Source organism: Trichosurus vulpecula, chromosome 4 (genome assembly GCF_011100635.1).
Source record: "Trichosurus vulpecula isolate mTriVul1 chromosome 4, mTriVul1.pri, whole genome shotgun sequence".
In the NCBI taxonomy this organism is placed as follows: domain Eukaryota; kingdom Metazoa; phylum Chordata; class Mammalia; order Diprotodontia; family Phalangeridae; genus Trichosurus; species Trichosurus vulpecula.
The window spans coordinates 425,130,490-425,145,682 of NC_050576.1; positions in this window are offsets into that span (position 1 = coordinate 425,130,490).

Below are 15,193 nucleotides of genomic sequence, written 5' to 3' on the forward strand. Positions count from 1 at the left end.
CATCTCCACCTCTTGGCTTCCTTCATATCCCAGCTAAAATCTCGCCTTCTACAGGAAGTCTATTCTGATTCCTCTTAATTCTAGTGTCTTCCCTTCGCTTATTATTCCTGTTTATCCTGCTTGTTTGTACAGCATTGTTGGATCCCTCATTAGACTGTAAACTCCTTGAGGGCAGTGACTTTTTTTTTAACCTTTCTTTTTATTCCCAGCATGTGGACAGTACTTGGCACATAGTAGGTCCTTAAATGTTTATTGACTGGCTCAGAGCCTCAGTTTTCTGTAAAATGGGTTGGACTAGATAAGCTTTAAAGTTCCTTCTAGTTATAAATCTATAATCATATGAACTCAAATTCACTCACTGGCCTAACAAAACAAAAAACCTGAATGGCCTCTAAGGAGTCAAAGTAGACACAAGGTCATAGATTTAGAGCTGGAAGGCACCTTACAGGCCACCTAGTTTCCTCTAAGTGGTCCAAGTTCCCTCACTTTAAAGTTGAGGAAACAGAGGCCCAGAGATGCTTAGGGGTCTTATTCTAGTTCACTCAACTAGTAAGTTGAAGATTTTGATTTTGATTTTGGAGATTTGTTTCCAAATAAAATACTCTTTCTACTGTAAAATGCCTCACGTGGCCTGGTTACTATGACTGGCAAGTATAAAAAAAAAAAAAGAAACCCCCCCCCAAACTTTGGTCACTTGTATTCAAAGCCTGAAAAACAGAAGTAGCAAAGGGGAAACAGAAAGAAGAGGAACTATTATAGGTAGGCATACTGACAGCTGTGAAAAAGCAGAACTGGCACCCAGACAATAGGGAGACTAAAAAACAATAAAAGAGGATAAAATAACCCAAGCACAGCAATCTGGGGTCATTTATTACAGTATGATAGCATAGTACATAACATCATAATGTTAATTCCCAGTCATTAAGAAAACCAGCAAACTTTAATTAAAGGGCTATTTATTATGCGCTAAGCACTGTGGTAGGAGCAGAGAATACAAATATTAAAGTGCCAACAGTCTTACCTTCAAGGAGCATGTAATATAATGGAAAGAAACAGTTATGCACAATAGACTCTTTAAGAATTGAGGGACAATGGAGTGACTAGGTGGCACAGTGTACAGAACAACCAGCCCTGGAGTCAGGAGGATTCAAATCTGACCTCAGACACTTACTACCTATGTGACTCTGGGAAAGTCACTTAATCTTGATTGCCTCAAAAAAAAAAAAGAATGAAGGGACAAAGGGGACAAAATCAAGATGACAGAGTAGAAAAGGCACTCAGCTTAGCATTCTCAATGTTCCTCACCAACTTTAAAATAATGCCTCAAATTGAATTCTGGAGTGGCAGAGCCAGCCAAAGGTCAGAGTGAGAGATTCTTCTAGCCCAAGTAGACTTAAGAGGTCAGAAAGAGAGATCTGTGACATGGGGGTGGAGGCTGACTTGAAGCCCACTGGGATGAAACCCCAGTGGTGGGACCATATGGTGGCAACACAAGCAACAGCAGCTTTGGGAGCTCTCAAGCCAGAGCTGGTAAGGGCACCTGGCAATTGGTCAGAAAGAGATTATAAGAGACCAACCCCGCCCCACCTCCCTCCCCACCCCCAGCTTGCTAGCACCAATTTTAGGACCAAATGCTATTTTTCTATTTCCTATACTCACTTCCAGGTCATAGTTCAAGGGTAGAGAGGAGTGCTTTCAGGTAAGAGAGAGCAAGGACTCTAAGGATGAATGTATTGAATGTAATCCTAAGGGATCAAGGGTCCTTTCTGGGTAAGGATCAGAGTGCAGGCTAGGAAAGCAATGACCACACTCTCCTCAGATGACACCACCTTGGAGGTACCCAAAACTTTCAACTTCCCAGAACTAGCTCTGAAAACAGCAGCACAAAAGAGCCTGAAGCTTGAGCCTGTGCTCCTCCCCACCCCACCACAATGGGAACAGTGACCAAGATTAACATAAAGTTCAAAATCAAGAAATAGGGTAGAAAAGTGAGCAAACAACATATAAAGAACCTGACCATAAAAAGCTACTATGGTGACATGGAAGGACAAGACACAAACTGAGAAGAAAACAATGAAGCCAGAACAGCTACAAGCAAAGCCTCAGAGAAGAAATAAAGTGAACTGGGCAGAAGCCCAACAAAATTTTGGGAAGAGCTAAAAAATTATTTTCAAAATCAAATAAGAGTGGTAGAGGAAAAAGTAGGTAAAGAAATTTGAGCAAAGGAATAAAATTATGAAAAGACCACTAATAGCTTTGGAAAAGAAGCACAAAAAAATGCTGCAGAAATAATTTCTCAAAAAGCGGAATTGGCCAAATGGAAAAGAGGGTATTAAAAAGCTTACCAAAGAAAATAATTTCTTTTTTTCCCTCTTTTTAAAAATATTTTTAGTTTTCCGCATTGATTTTCACAATAGTTTGAATTACAAATTTTCTCCCCATTTCTACCCTCCCCCCATTCCAAGATGGCATATATTCTGATTGCCCTGTTCCCCAGTCAGCCCTCCCTTCTGTCACCCCACTCCCTTCCATCCCCTTTTCCCTTACTTTCTTGTAGGGCAAGATAGATTTCTATGCCCCATTGCCTGTATACCTTATTTCCTAGTTGCATGCAAAAACGTCTGTTTTGAACATCTGCTTTTTAAAACTTTGAGTTCCAAATTCTCTCCCCTTTTCCCTCCTCATCCACCATCCCTAAGAAGGCATGCAATTCAACATAGGCCACATGTGTATCATTATGTAAAACCCTTCCACAATACTCATGTTGTGAAAGACTAACTATATTTTGCTCCTTCCTATCCTATTCCCCTTTGTTCAATTTCCTCCCTTGACTTTGTCCCTTTTCCAAAGTGTTTGCTTTTGATTACTTGCTCCCACAATCTGCCCTCCCTTCTATCATTCCCCCCTTTTTTTTCTCCTTCCTCCTTCTTTCCCGTGGGGTAAGATACCCAATTGAGTGTGTATGTTATTCCCTCCTCAGGTCAAATCCGATGAGAGCAAGATTCACTCATTCCCCCTCACCTGCCCCCTCTTCCCTTCCTACAGAACTGCTTTTTCTTAATTTGATTTTATTTTTTAGATATCATCCCTTCACATACAACTCACCCTGTGCCCTCTCCTCCCCCTCTGTGTGTGTGTATATATATATATATATATGTGTACATATGTGTGTGTGTGCGCGCGCGTGTGTATTCTTTTCAGCTACTCTAATACTGAGGTCTCATGAATTATACACATCAACTTTCCATGTAGGAATGTAAACAAAACAGTTCAACTTTAGTAAGTCCTTTGTGATTTCTTTTTCTTGTTTACCTTTTCATGTTTCTCTTGATTCTGGTGTTTGAAAGTCAAATTTTCTATTCAGCTCTGGTCTTTTCACTGAGAAAGATTGAGAGTCATCTATTTTGTTGAAAATCCATATTTTGTCTTGGAGCATTATACTCAGTTTTGCTGGGTAGGTGATTCTTGGTTTTAATCCTAGCTCCATTGACCTCCAGAATATCATATTCCAAGCCCTCGATCCCTTAATGTAGAAGCTGCTAGATCTTGTATTACCCTGATTGTGTTTCCACAATACTCAAATTGTTTCTTTCTGGCTGCTTGCAGTATTTTTTCATTGATCTGGGAGCTCTGGAATTTGGCTACAATATTCCTAGGAGTTTTCCTTTTCAGATCTCTTTTAGGAGGTGATTGGTGGATTCTTTCAATTTCTATTTTACCCTCTGGCTGTAGAATATCAAGGCAGTTCTTCTTGATAATTTCTTGAAAGATGATATCTAGTCTCTTTTTTTGATCATGGCTTTCAGGTAGTCCAGTAATTTTTAAATTCTCTCTCCTGGATTTATTTTCCAGGTGAGTGGTTTTTCCAATGAGATATTTCACATTGTCTTCCATTTTTTTCATTCTTTTGGTTCTGCTTTATAATATCTTGATTTCTCATCAAGTCACTAGCTTCCACTTGCTCCAATCTAATTTTTAAGGTAGTATTTTCTTCAGTGGTCTTTTGGACCTCCTTTTCCATTTGGCTAATTCTGCCTTTCAAGGCATTCTTCTCCTCATTGGCTTTTTGGAGCTCTTTTGCCATTTGAGTTAGTCCATTTTTTAAGGTGTTATTTTCTTCAGCATTTTTGGGTCTCCTTTAGCCAGTCATTGACTTGTTTTTCATGGTTTTCTTGCATCACTCTCATTTTTCTTCCCAATTTTTCCTGTACTTCTCCAACTTGCTTTTCCAAATGCTTTTTGAGCTCTTCCATGGCCTGAGACCAGTTCATGTTTTTCTTGGAGGCTTTTGATGTTGGCTCTCTGACTTTGTTGACTTCTTCTGGCTATATGTCACCAAAGAAAGATTCCAAAGTCTGAGTCTGAAACAGTCTGTTTTCTCTGCCTGTTCATGTCCCCTTGAATTTTTTGTTGGTGTATGACTGCTTGTACAGAGTACTTTGTCCCAAGCTTGAGGGGCTGTACTGTTGTTTTCAGAGCTATTTCTACACAGCCAGCTCTGCCACACCAGCGCTCCTCCTCCCCCAAAAACCACCAACCCAGACCATGACTTAGATCTGAGCAGGTTCTGCACTCCCACTTGGATCTGCCACTTAATTCCACCCACCAGGTGGGCCTGGGGCTGGAAGCAACTGCAGCTATAGTTCTGTAGCTACACTACCTCTGCTGCCCCTGGGGTGGTGGCTGAACTGCAAACTCCTTTCACTCTGTCCCCACGGCTTTTTCCCACTAACTTTCTCTGGTTTTTTTGTTTGTTTGTTTGTTTGTTTTGGTGTTTATTGGTTGAGATGTCTGATAACTGCCACAGCTCCACGCAATAGACCTGACCACCCAGGCTGTCCTGGGCTGGATCCCTGTTTCCCTCTGCTATTTCGTGGTTTCTGCAGTTCTAGAATTTGTTCAGAGCCATTTTTATAGGTCCTGGGGGAGAACTTCAGGCATGTCCCTCCTTTCCAGCCACCATCTTGGCTCTGCTCCCCACCTGGATTCAAGAAAATAATTTCTTAAAAATTAGAATTCGGCATGTGACAGCTAATGACTCCATGAGACATCAAGAAACAATAAAATATAGTAAAAAAGAAAGAAAAAGAAAAAAGTGAATGAAAATGTGAAATATCTCATTGAAAAAAACTGACATGGAAAATAGATCAAGGAGAGATAATTTAATAATTATTGGACTATCTGAAAGCCATAATCAAAAAGAGCCTCCACATCATATTTTAAGAAATTATCAGGAAAAAACTACCTCATATCACAACAACAATAATGTTTTGAGAACGTAATTAAAAACCTTGAGTGAAGGATTAGCCCTTAAAAAAAGAGTTGTACAGGCAGGGTAAGGGCTCAAGCAATTAAAGATTATAGTCATATGGACCAATTGGAATGAATAAATCCTTGACCTTTGTCTTCATGCCTGGAAAAAAAGATTTTTTTGCCCAAAATTTTTACTGGAGGAAGAATAAAATTTCATAATTGATCATGTCTTTTTCTGTTTTGTTTTTGCAAAGAATGTAGGTAATATTAAGAGGAATTATTCTTTGAATATTTGATGGAACTCCCCTATAAATCCAACTGATCTTCCTTCCCCCCACTTCCCAGAAGGAGGTATCCTTTTGAGGTACCTTCTCTCTCTACGATTCTGTTCCCTATGGGATAAAATTCTACAGTCCCAGAAAAACAGTTTAAATTCAAATAATTTCTCTTTTACCCAAATCTGCTTACTTTATCACACATGGAATGTGTTTCCACTGACAAAGGAAAGTGCTGTTAAGTTAAACAAGACAAACTGGTTCACCCTGTGTCTATACATCTAATAACTCAACACAACTAGTGCTAAAATGAGCTGTTGTGAAGCCAGTTTTTAAACCTGTTGAACCCGTGCAGCATTATAGAATGCAGTTGATATCTGAAGGCCTAGCACTTAATTGCTGAGAATGTTGATTCGTTTATTTAATGAAAATTGTTTGAATTGTTCTTATAGAATCATAGAGCTGGAAAGAATTCAAAGAGATCATTCCTTGTGAATATGGCCAGAACCATCTACAAACAATTCCCAGAAATTTATTGTTTTACCTATTCTTAAATATTTTCTAAGAATAAGATTCCTCCATAGTTTTTCTTGATAATGTATTTATATGTGACAGCTCTCACAGAACTCATTGACTTAGTTCTGCCTTCTAGCCTTTCTCTTAAACTGTTATTACTTAAACTCCAAAATACTTCCACCTCCTCTCCCTAAATTTATAACACTTTCTTTTTCCTGTTTTCAAGTGTTACAATAGTAATAGCTAGCATTTATAACATGCTTTAAGGTTTGTAAAGTTCTTTACAAATATTACCTCATTCAGTCCTCACAATAGCGCTATAGGCACTATTATTTTCTACATTTTACAAATTTAGGAACTGAGGCTGGGAGATGTTAAATGATCGTTGCAAAGACACACTAGGAGGCAGCTAGGTGGCTCAGTGGATAGAGTGCTAGGCCTGGAGTGAGGAAAACTGAGTTCAAATGCAGCCTTAGACACTTACTGGCTATGTGACCCTGGGAAAGTCACTTAACCCTGTTTCCCCTAGTTTCTTCATCTGTAAAATGAGCTGGAGAAGGAAATGGCAAACCATTCCAGTATCTCTGTCAAGAAAATTCCAAATGGGGTCACGAAGAGTCAGACACAATTGAAATGAGTGAATAACAACTATCTGACATTAAGTTACTCTATCCAATGTGTCACTCAACTGCTACTTGTATTCCTTAGTGCTTGGCACATAGTAGGCACTTAATTAATGCTTTTTCATTGTAACCTGATAAAATCAAAGAGACAAACAAAAAAGTTTATTCTGTGTCCTCTTTCAAGTCTGCCTGAGTACTAGGTACTTTTTTCAAACATTGGTACTGTTTTGTTTCCATTATATAGTTGTAAACAATGAATATCTGTTTTGATTCTGTGGATTTTGCTTTGCATGATTTCTTAAAGTTTTTCCACATGTCCTTGCTTTGATATTTATATTTGTAAGGTGCTAAAATATTCCATTGCATTAATCTACTGTACTTCATTCAGTTGTTTTCCAGTTGTTGGACATATAGTAGGTTATTCCTAGTTGTAAATATATTTGTGTTTAGCTATTATAAGTAAAGCTAGACTATTTCTATACAAGATCCTTTTCCCTCCATGTGGTATCTTTAGCATAGAACCCCATAAAATCAGCGGGTCAAAAGATATGGTCAATTTTGTGACTCTTATTTTTTTTTAAATTTATTTTTATTTTTAGTTTACAACAGATGGTTCTACATAATTTTGAGTTCCAGATTTTCTCCCCTCCCTCCCCCCTCCCTCCCCAAGACAGCATGGAATCTCATATAACTACCATGAATGACTTTGCATTGAATTAATTTATACACTAGTCAAGTTGCGGAGAAGAATTACGACCAACGGAATGAATAATGAGAAAGAAGAAACAGAACCAAAAAAAAAAACCCAAAAACAAAAACAAAAGAGAAGAGAAAAAGGCGAGCATGAAGTGTGCCTCAATCTGCATTCATACTTCATAGCTCTTTCTGTGGATGTAGATAGCATTCTCCATTGTGAGTCCTTTGGAGCTGTACCTGCACCTTGTGTTGCTGAGAAGAGCGAAGTCTGTCAGGGTTGGTCCTCATGGAATCCATACATCTGTGATTGTGTACAGTGTTCTCCTAGCTCTGCTCCGCTCACTCAGCATTATGTCGTGTAGGTTTTTCCAGGTTGTTATGAAGTCCATATCATCCCCATTTCTTATGGCACAATAATATTCCATTACCTTCATATACCACAGCTTGTTCAGCTATTTCCCAATTGATGGGCATCCCTGTGATTTCCAATTCTTGGCTACCACAAAAAGAGCTGCTATAAATATCCTTGTACATATGGGTCCTTTTCCCACTTGTGTGATTTCTTTGGGATACAACCCTAGAAGTGGTATTGCTGGGTCAAAGGCTATGAACATTTTTATAGCCCTTTGGGCATAGTTCCAAACTGCTCTCCAAAATGTCTGGATCAGCTCACAACTCCACCAGCAATGTAACAATGTTCCAATTTTCCCACATCCTGTCCAGCATTTATCATTTTCCTGTTTTGTTATTTTAGCCAATCTGACAGGAGAGATGTGGTATCTAAGAGTTGTTTTGATTTGCATTTCTCTAATCAGTAGTGATTTAGAGCATTTTTTCATATGCCTATAGATAGCTTTAATTTCTTCCTCTGAAAACTGCCTGTTCATATCCTTTGACCATTTCTCAATTGGGGAATGACTTGTATTCCTATATATATTTGGCTCAGTTCCCTGTATATTTTAGAAATGAGGTCTTTATCAGAGATACTAGTTGTAAAGATTTTCTCCCAATTTTCTGCTTCCCTCCTAATTTTTGTTGCATTGGCTTTTTTTGTATTTTGTGACTCTTATTAAGTATTCTCAGGTCAATGTCTAAAAATTTTGAACTAGTCTATTATCCCACTAAGAATGTAATCGAGTGTCCATTTCCTTATAGTTCTGTCAACATGCCAACATGGAATTGATTTTTTTTACCAATTTATAGTATATAATGTAGTATCTTAAAATTGTCTTGAATTGCCAAATGATCCAAAACTTCACTTCAGAATTAATGTATCTATGAAGCTACCCATAACTAATCCCATCTGAATCCAATCTCACCAATTAATGCTTCTGTATGTGCGACTGACCTTTCCTGCCAGCCCTCTAAGTTGTCTTGGGCTGGAAAATTATGTCACTCTGTCTTTTTGTGGGTTTTGAACTTGTTTAGAGTCATTTTTAAAAGTATTTGGAGGGGTTTGGGGGAGAGCTCCGGGGAGTCCCTACCTTTAGTCCGCCATCTTGGCTTCACCTCATCTCTTTCACTTTTGGTGCAGCTCTATTATTAGGATGTTTTCTCTTATATCAAAACAAACTCTATCTTTGCAATTTCTACATCATTCTTAGAACTGCCCTCTGGGGACAATTAAGATACTTATCTAATCTGTCTTCCCTAGGACAGACCTTCAGATTCATATTCCCTTTAAATCTCTTCTCTTTACTAAGCATTTTTAGTTATTTCAATGGTTTCTTGTGCAGCATTATACCCCACCTTTTTTTCCATCGTTTTTTGGGTCTCCTGCAGGTGACAGACTTTACTCGCTAGAGAGGACAGAGAACTGTAATTCAGGTGGTTTTGGTATGAAGGCGTAAGATTTCTTAGCCTGGAATGTAGCAAAAATTACATTGCTGGCTTAGAGAATTGTAAATAGACACACACTTGCTGCTCTTACTTGTTGTATGAATAAGGGCAAGTTACAACCTTGCTGGGTTTCTTCGACAATAAAATGGGGAGATTATCTGTAGTACCTGCCTCACTCAGTTATTATATAAATAAAATAAGACAATGGATATAAAGTGCTATATAAAATCAACTCTTTACTGATTACAGTTGTTACTTTTTGGTCAATTTTATTGTAATTCAGTAGTTATTTTCCTAGTCCTCACCCTTGTGATCATTTCTGCTTCCCTTTTGCCATCTCTGGCTCATTAGCATCCATATTATCTTGGACTCTCCATCATGTCAGACAATTGTGAACTTATTATTTAAGAACACTTACAGGATCCTAGATATAAGTAGAAGGGATCTCAGAGGTCACTTATTCTGGATCCCTTCCTTTATTTTTGCATTTTGTAGTTCTTTGAAATGGGGTTTTCCTTCCTATTATTGCCTCTTTGATTTTGTTGTTACTATATAAAAATGTTTTGGATGTTTGGCGATTTGTTTTATGTGCTGCAACTTTACTGAAGCTGTTAATTCACTCGATTAGCAGTTTTCCTGGTTCCTGGAATTTTCTAAGCAAACCATCATGCCATCAGGAAATGAGGACAGTTTTTATCTCCCCTTACCTGTCTTTACACCTTTAATTTCTTTATTTTAGCACCTTACAAATATAAATATCAAAGCAAGGACATGTGGAAAAACTTTAAGGAGTCATACAAAGCAAAATCCACAGAGTCAAAACAGATATTCATTGTTTACAACTATATAATGGAAACAAAACAGTACCAATGTTTGAAAAAAGTGCCTAGTACTCAGGCAGACTTGAAAGAAGGCACAGAATAAACTTTTTTGTTTGTCTCTTTGATTTTATCAGGTTACAATGAAAAAGCATTTCTAAAACTATACCAGATAATAGCAGCCCTCTAATATGACAGTTGAGGAAACTGGTCCAGGAAAGTTAAGTAACTTGCCCAAATCTCTTCTTTCCTCCTACTCCACTCTTTTGCATGAGTTGAGGACCATGAGTGGGGAAGACTGCATATAATTTTGCACTTTTTCAATATTTGGATTAATTTTGCCTGATTTTATTTTTTTCTCTTTCTTATTCTTTGTTGTAACAAATGGCTCTCTGAGGGGAGGGGGGGAAGGACCAGGATACATTGGAAAATGCAGGCAATATTAAAAAATCAATAAAATTATTTAAAAATTAATAGAATCTAAGTAGGCAATAACAAAGAAAAATTACACTTGGATAGATTAGTGAAAAAAAAAAGGAGACGGGAAAAAGTAATGTGACAAGAAGATTCCAACATCAATAAATTTGGAATGTTTTGTTCTTCTAGATCCCAGGCACTAAAGAGTGCAAGTAAAAGCAAAACAAAGGAATGATTGTGAAAAAAGATTGCATAATATTAACGTTGATAACGTCGTATGTGTTTGTAGAAGTCAAGTAGTAAATATTACATGTTGCAACAGCTTCTAAAAATGCAGTCTGTCTAATAACTATATTCATGAGAAGGGCATGGGAGCAGCGAGGTACATTTCTGTCAGTGTAGTTCCTGAAGTTCTCCCTTCCTTTCCTCTAGTACCATTTATACTTAAGCTGGGGTTGCAGAGCCCCAGCCCAAGCAGGTGACAGGAGAGGTTTGATGTAACCTCTATTTCTCTCTTCCCTTTCTTTCCCCTCTCTCCAATCCAACCGGGGTCTACTACAGAGAGCTACTGTGGATTCCTGCTTGGGTTCAAGAATCATTGCATAAACTGTTCTCCTGGTTCTGCCCACTCCCCTCTGCATCAGTTCATACTTCCCAGGATTCTCTGGAATCTTCTCTTTCATCATCAATATGACACGATAATCATCAGCTCCAATAAGTTTAATTATCAGCCTTATACAGATATAAATGCACACATGTATATGCATATGTATTATATGTATGTATTTAATTACATATATATGTATATATATATATATTTAAACTTTCAGAGCTTTACCCAACTCTAATCTCTCCCCTGAACTTTAATCTTTTATCACCAATTGCCAATTGGATATTACAAATTGGATGTTCTAGTTTGTAATAGTTGGAAAAAAGCTGCATCCAGGAGGCCCCTAACCCAGAAAAAGCCACTCACCTGGTAGACTGTGGGGACACTCAGCAGACATCTCAAACTTAACATGTCTAAATGAGAACTCATTATCTTTTCTCCTACATCCTCCCCTTTTTTAAACTTTCCTATTTCTATTGAAGGTACTACCATTTTTCCAGGCTCTCAGTTCCATAACCTTAACATTAGCCTTGACTCCTTACAGTCTCTCACCCCAGATATGTAATCAGTATTCAAAGCTTGCCATTTTCCCCTCCAAAACATCTCTCGTATCCAATTCCTCTATGTACACAGCTACCATGTTCATGCCTCATCAACTTTCCCCTAGACTTTTAAAGTGGCCTTCTAATTCATCTCCCTCTCTTAAGTCTCCACCTTGTCCAATCCAACACATATATGGGTCTAAGTGATTTTTCTTAAATACAGATGTGACTACACTGCCTCCCTACTCAAGTTTCAGTGCCTCTCCAAACGTAAACTCTTCTGCTTAGTTTTGAAAACCCTTTGTAACTTGCTGCAACCTATCTTTCCATTTTCACTATACATTGCTCCTCTTCCCACACTACAACACTGCCAAACCCGTTATCTCTCTGCTCCTTACCCACAGAATTCCGTCTCCATCTGCATAGCCTATCTCCTATGCCTGGAATGGATTTCTTCCTTGCTTCTGCTCCATAGAGCAGAGCATGCCCAAGCTTGGTCTTCTACACTCAGATCTTTCCCATTTATTCCAGCTTCTAGCGCTTTCCTACCTAATCACCTAACTTAACTATTCTAATTTATATAAGAATATGCTCTAAATATATTTATACTTAATAACATATTATATATAATATTTATACTTAATGAGCTCCCCTGGCAACTTTCAGGGATTCACATGGCTCATCACTGACCTCTTGGTGCTTTAGAATGATGCAGCAAAGGAAACTCTAGGTAGTCCCTTTCCACACACCCCCCCCCCCACTTTATAGCCCAGGTTAGAGTGGGGGGAGGCTGTATAAAAAGCTGCATCAGAGAGGATGGGCTCCTAAACTAGGAAAAGCCACTCACTCAGCAGTTGCCTTTAAAGTAGACTTTAAAAGAAGTGACTCCACCCTCTTATTTCCCATCTCTGGAATGTGTAGCAATTGGCTCCACCTTTGGGTTTCTTATGGGACTGGGGGAGGGGTTGCAGGCAGGGACTGGGGCCCTTCTCCCACTCAGGCAAAAATAGCAAACCATTGGCACATGGTTGCTAAATTATCAATTCATGTAAGCGAGCCTGAGCCTGGGCTTTTTTTTTTTTTTTTTTGCTTTGTGTTTCTTCTCTCTGCATAGGTCACCAATCATCTTGGAATGGAAGTTTCCAGCCTCAGAGGCAACCTTAGCAAGTTTGATAGTTCATGGTTTATTCAATCTGTGCCAACTACCCCATAGGAAGTGGTCCCTGCCTCTACTACAGTTTTTTTTCCTTGAAATAGAAGATAACAGGAAGAAGAGCCTAAGCCACAGCCTGGAATATCAGAAGAGATGGACCTTAAGCAAGCTGTTGGCCAGTGCTGAACTGAAGCAAAGTCACCACCACCCCCAATTCCCCCACCCCCCAAAATATTTATGATTAGCTGTTTTAAATATCATTCTTCTTGGAGAGTATAACAGTAATGATGTTATTGTTTTTTGTTTGTTTTTATCAATGCAAGCTTGTCAATCTTCTGTGATTTTAGCATTTCTTTTCTGTATAGGAAAAATAGCTGTCTTATAACTGATCTACTTTGTACATGGAATGCTTTTCTATTCAAGTCTTTTGGGAAGACCCTAGACACATGCCAAATCTAAATTTTATGTAATTTTCTCTGGGTTTTGAAACAGGGGCAGGAGTATGCTGCAGCCACTTGAAACAATTTGAGATAGCCAATTGTTAAATATTCAGTGTAAACATTTATATCTGCCAAATTATCAGACTCTACAAATCAGAGATTGATTTGTTGTTTTGTTGATTTCTACACTTAAGAAAGTAATAGAGAATACTTTACACTGAATATTTAACAATTGGCTTTCTCTCAAAAAAAACAGAGCCAAAGCCCCTCTTTTTTAGGGCCAGGCTCCCTAGAATTGAACCCGGCCCATGTGTGTGGATCCAGAGTAGTGGGAATCCCTAGAAAGAGAGGGCAAGTATCCCTTGGTCAGAGGAGCAGGAAGAAAGGAAGGGAGGAGGGAAAGAGGGAAGGAGGAAAGAAGCATACATTACATGCCTGCTACGCGCCAGGGAGTGTGTTAGTGCTTTACAAATATCTGATATGACACTTATAAAAACCTCAGGAGGCAGGTGCAGCTATTACCTCCATTTTGTAGTTGGAGAAACTGAGGCAGGCAGAGGTTAAGCGTCTTGACCATCATCATACAGTTAGGAGATGCCTGAGACTGGATTCAAACTGGGGTTTTCCTGACTCCTGGTCCAGTGCTGTCTGTACCACCTAGTGCTTCTGGGAAAAGTTAAGGGTAATTTAAAGGCCTTTATAATATTCTTCCAGCCTATTTTTCCAAATTGATTTCACATCGCTTCCTCTCACGCTCTTCATTCTCAGCTGACTTATCTACTGTTCCCTGAACACATTCCACCTCCCATAATGAAATTTTCGCATATGTTTCCCCTAATCTACCTCATGCCCAAAATGTTCTTTTTCCTCACCTCTAAAATTAAGCTTAAGTACCACCTCCTACAAAAGGCCTTCCCTGATCTTCCCACGCATATCTTCAGTTCTTTATACCTATAATATCCTCTACGTTATTTTTATATTTTGTTGTTTAGTTATTTTCGGTTGTGTCCAACTCTGTGACCCCATTTAGGGTTTTCTTGACAAAGATACTGGAGTGGTTTGTCATTTCCTTCTCCAGCTCATTTTATAGATGAAGAAACTGAGGCAAACAGGGTTAAGTGACTTGCCCAGGGTCACACAGCTAGTAAGTGTCTGAGGCCAGATTTGAACCCAGGTCTTCCTAACTCCAGGCCCAATGCTCTATCCACTGTGCCACCTAGTTGGCCACTTCTATTTTTCCTCTGTATATACTACATAATTGCTTATCCTTGTATACCTCTGGAGAATGTAAATTCCTTGAGAGGAAGCACTGTTTTATTTTTTCCTTTTTAATTTACATAGGATCTACCACAGTGACTGGGACATAGTAACAGCTTAATAAATGCTTGTTGAATTAAGGTTTGGCTTTTCTACCTCTTTAAAAGTCTGATCTGGTCTAGAATTAGACTGCCATAAAGCCAATTCATACAGCCATAGATCAAAGCACTGTTCTGGATGGGCAGGGAAGTGAGGATACGGATCATATTGGCCATCAACACACCCAGGCTAGCTGGGACATAAGACACTGTGTAGCTACTGACGAAGAGAATTGGTGAGATACATGGTGAGCCATACGTCATTCTCTATTTTTTAAAGTTGTGATGTGACCATGTTGTTAGAGGAGTAAACTTTTTGACCAAGAGGGAAATGTAGCAGAGACCATAAATTTTCTTCTCCTCAGTGTACTGCAATTTTCATGAAGGTAGTGCTTGGCTTCTGCTTTCTTGGAAGTAATCCTATTCTAGCATGAGAGAGAAAGTGCAGCCTACTCTACTCGATCAAGTATTGGCCTTAAATTCAAGGCCTAGGTCTGAATCCCAACTTGGACACTTACTAACTTTGTGACTAGGCAATTCAATAAACCTTAATGGTTTTCTCACCTGTTAAAAGAGAGACTTAGTCGTAATAATCCCTAAGGTCCCTTCCACCTAGAATCTATGCTCTTATGATGCTCCAATATCAGGGGAAGCAG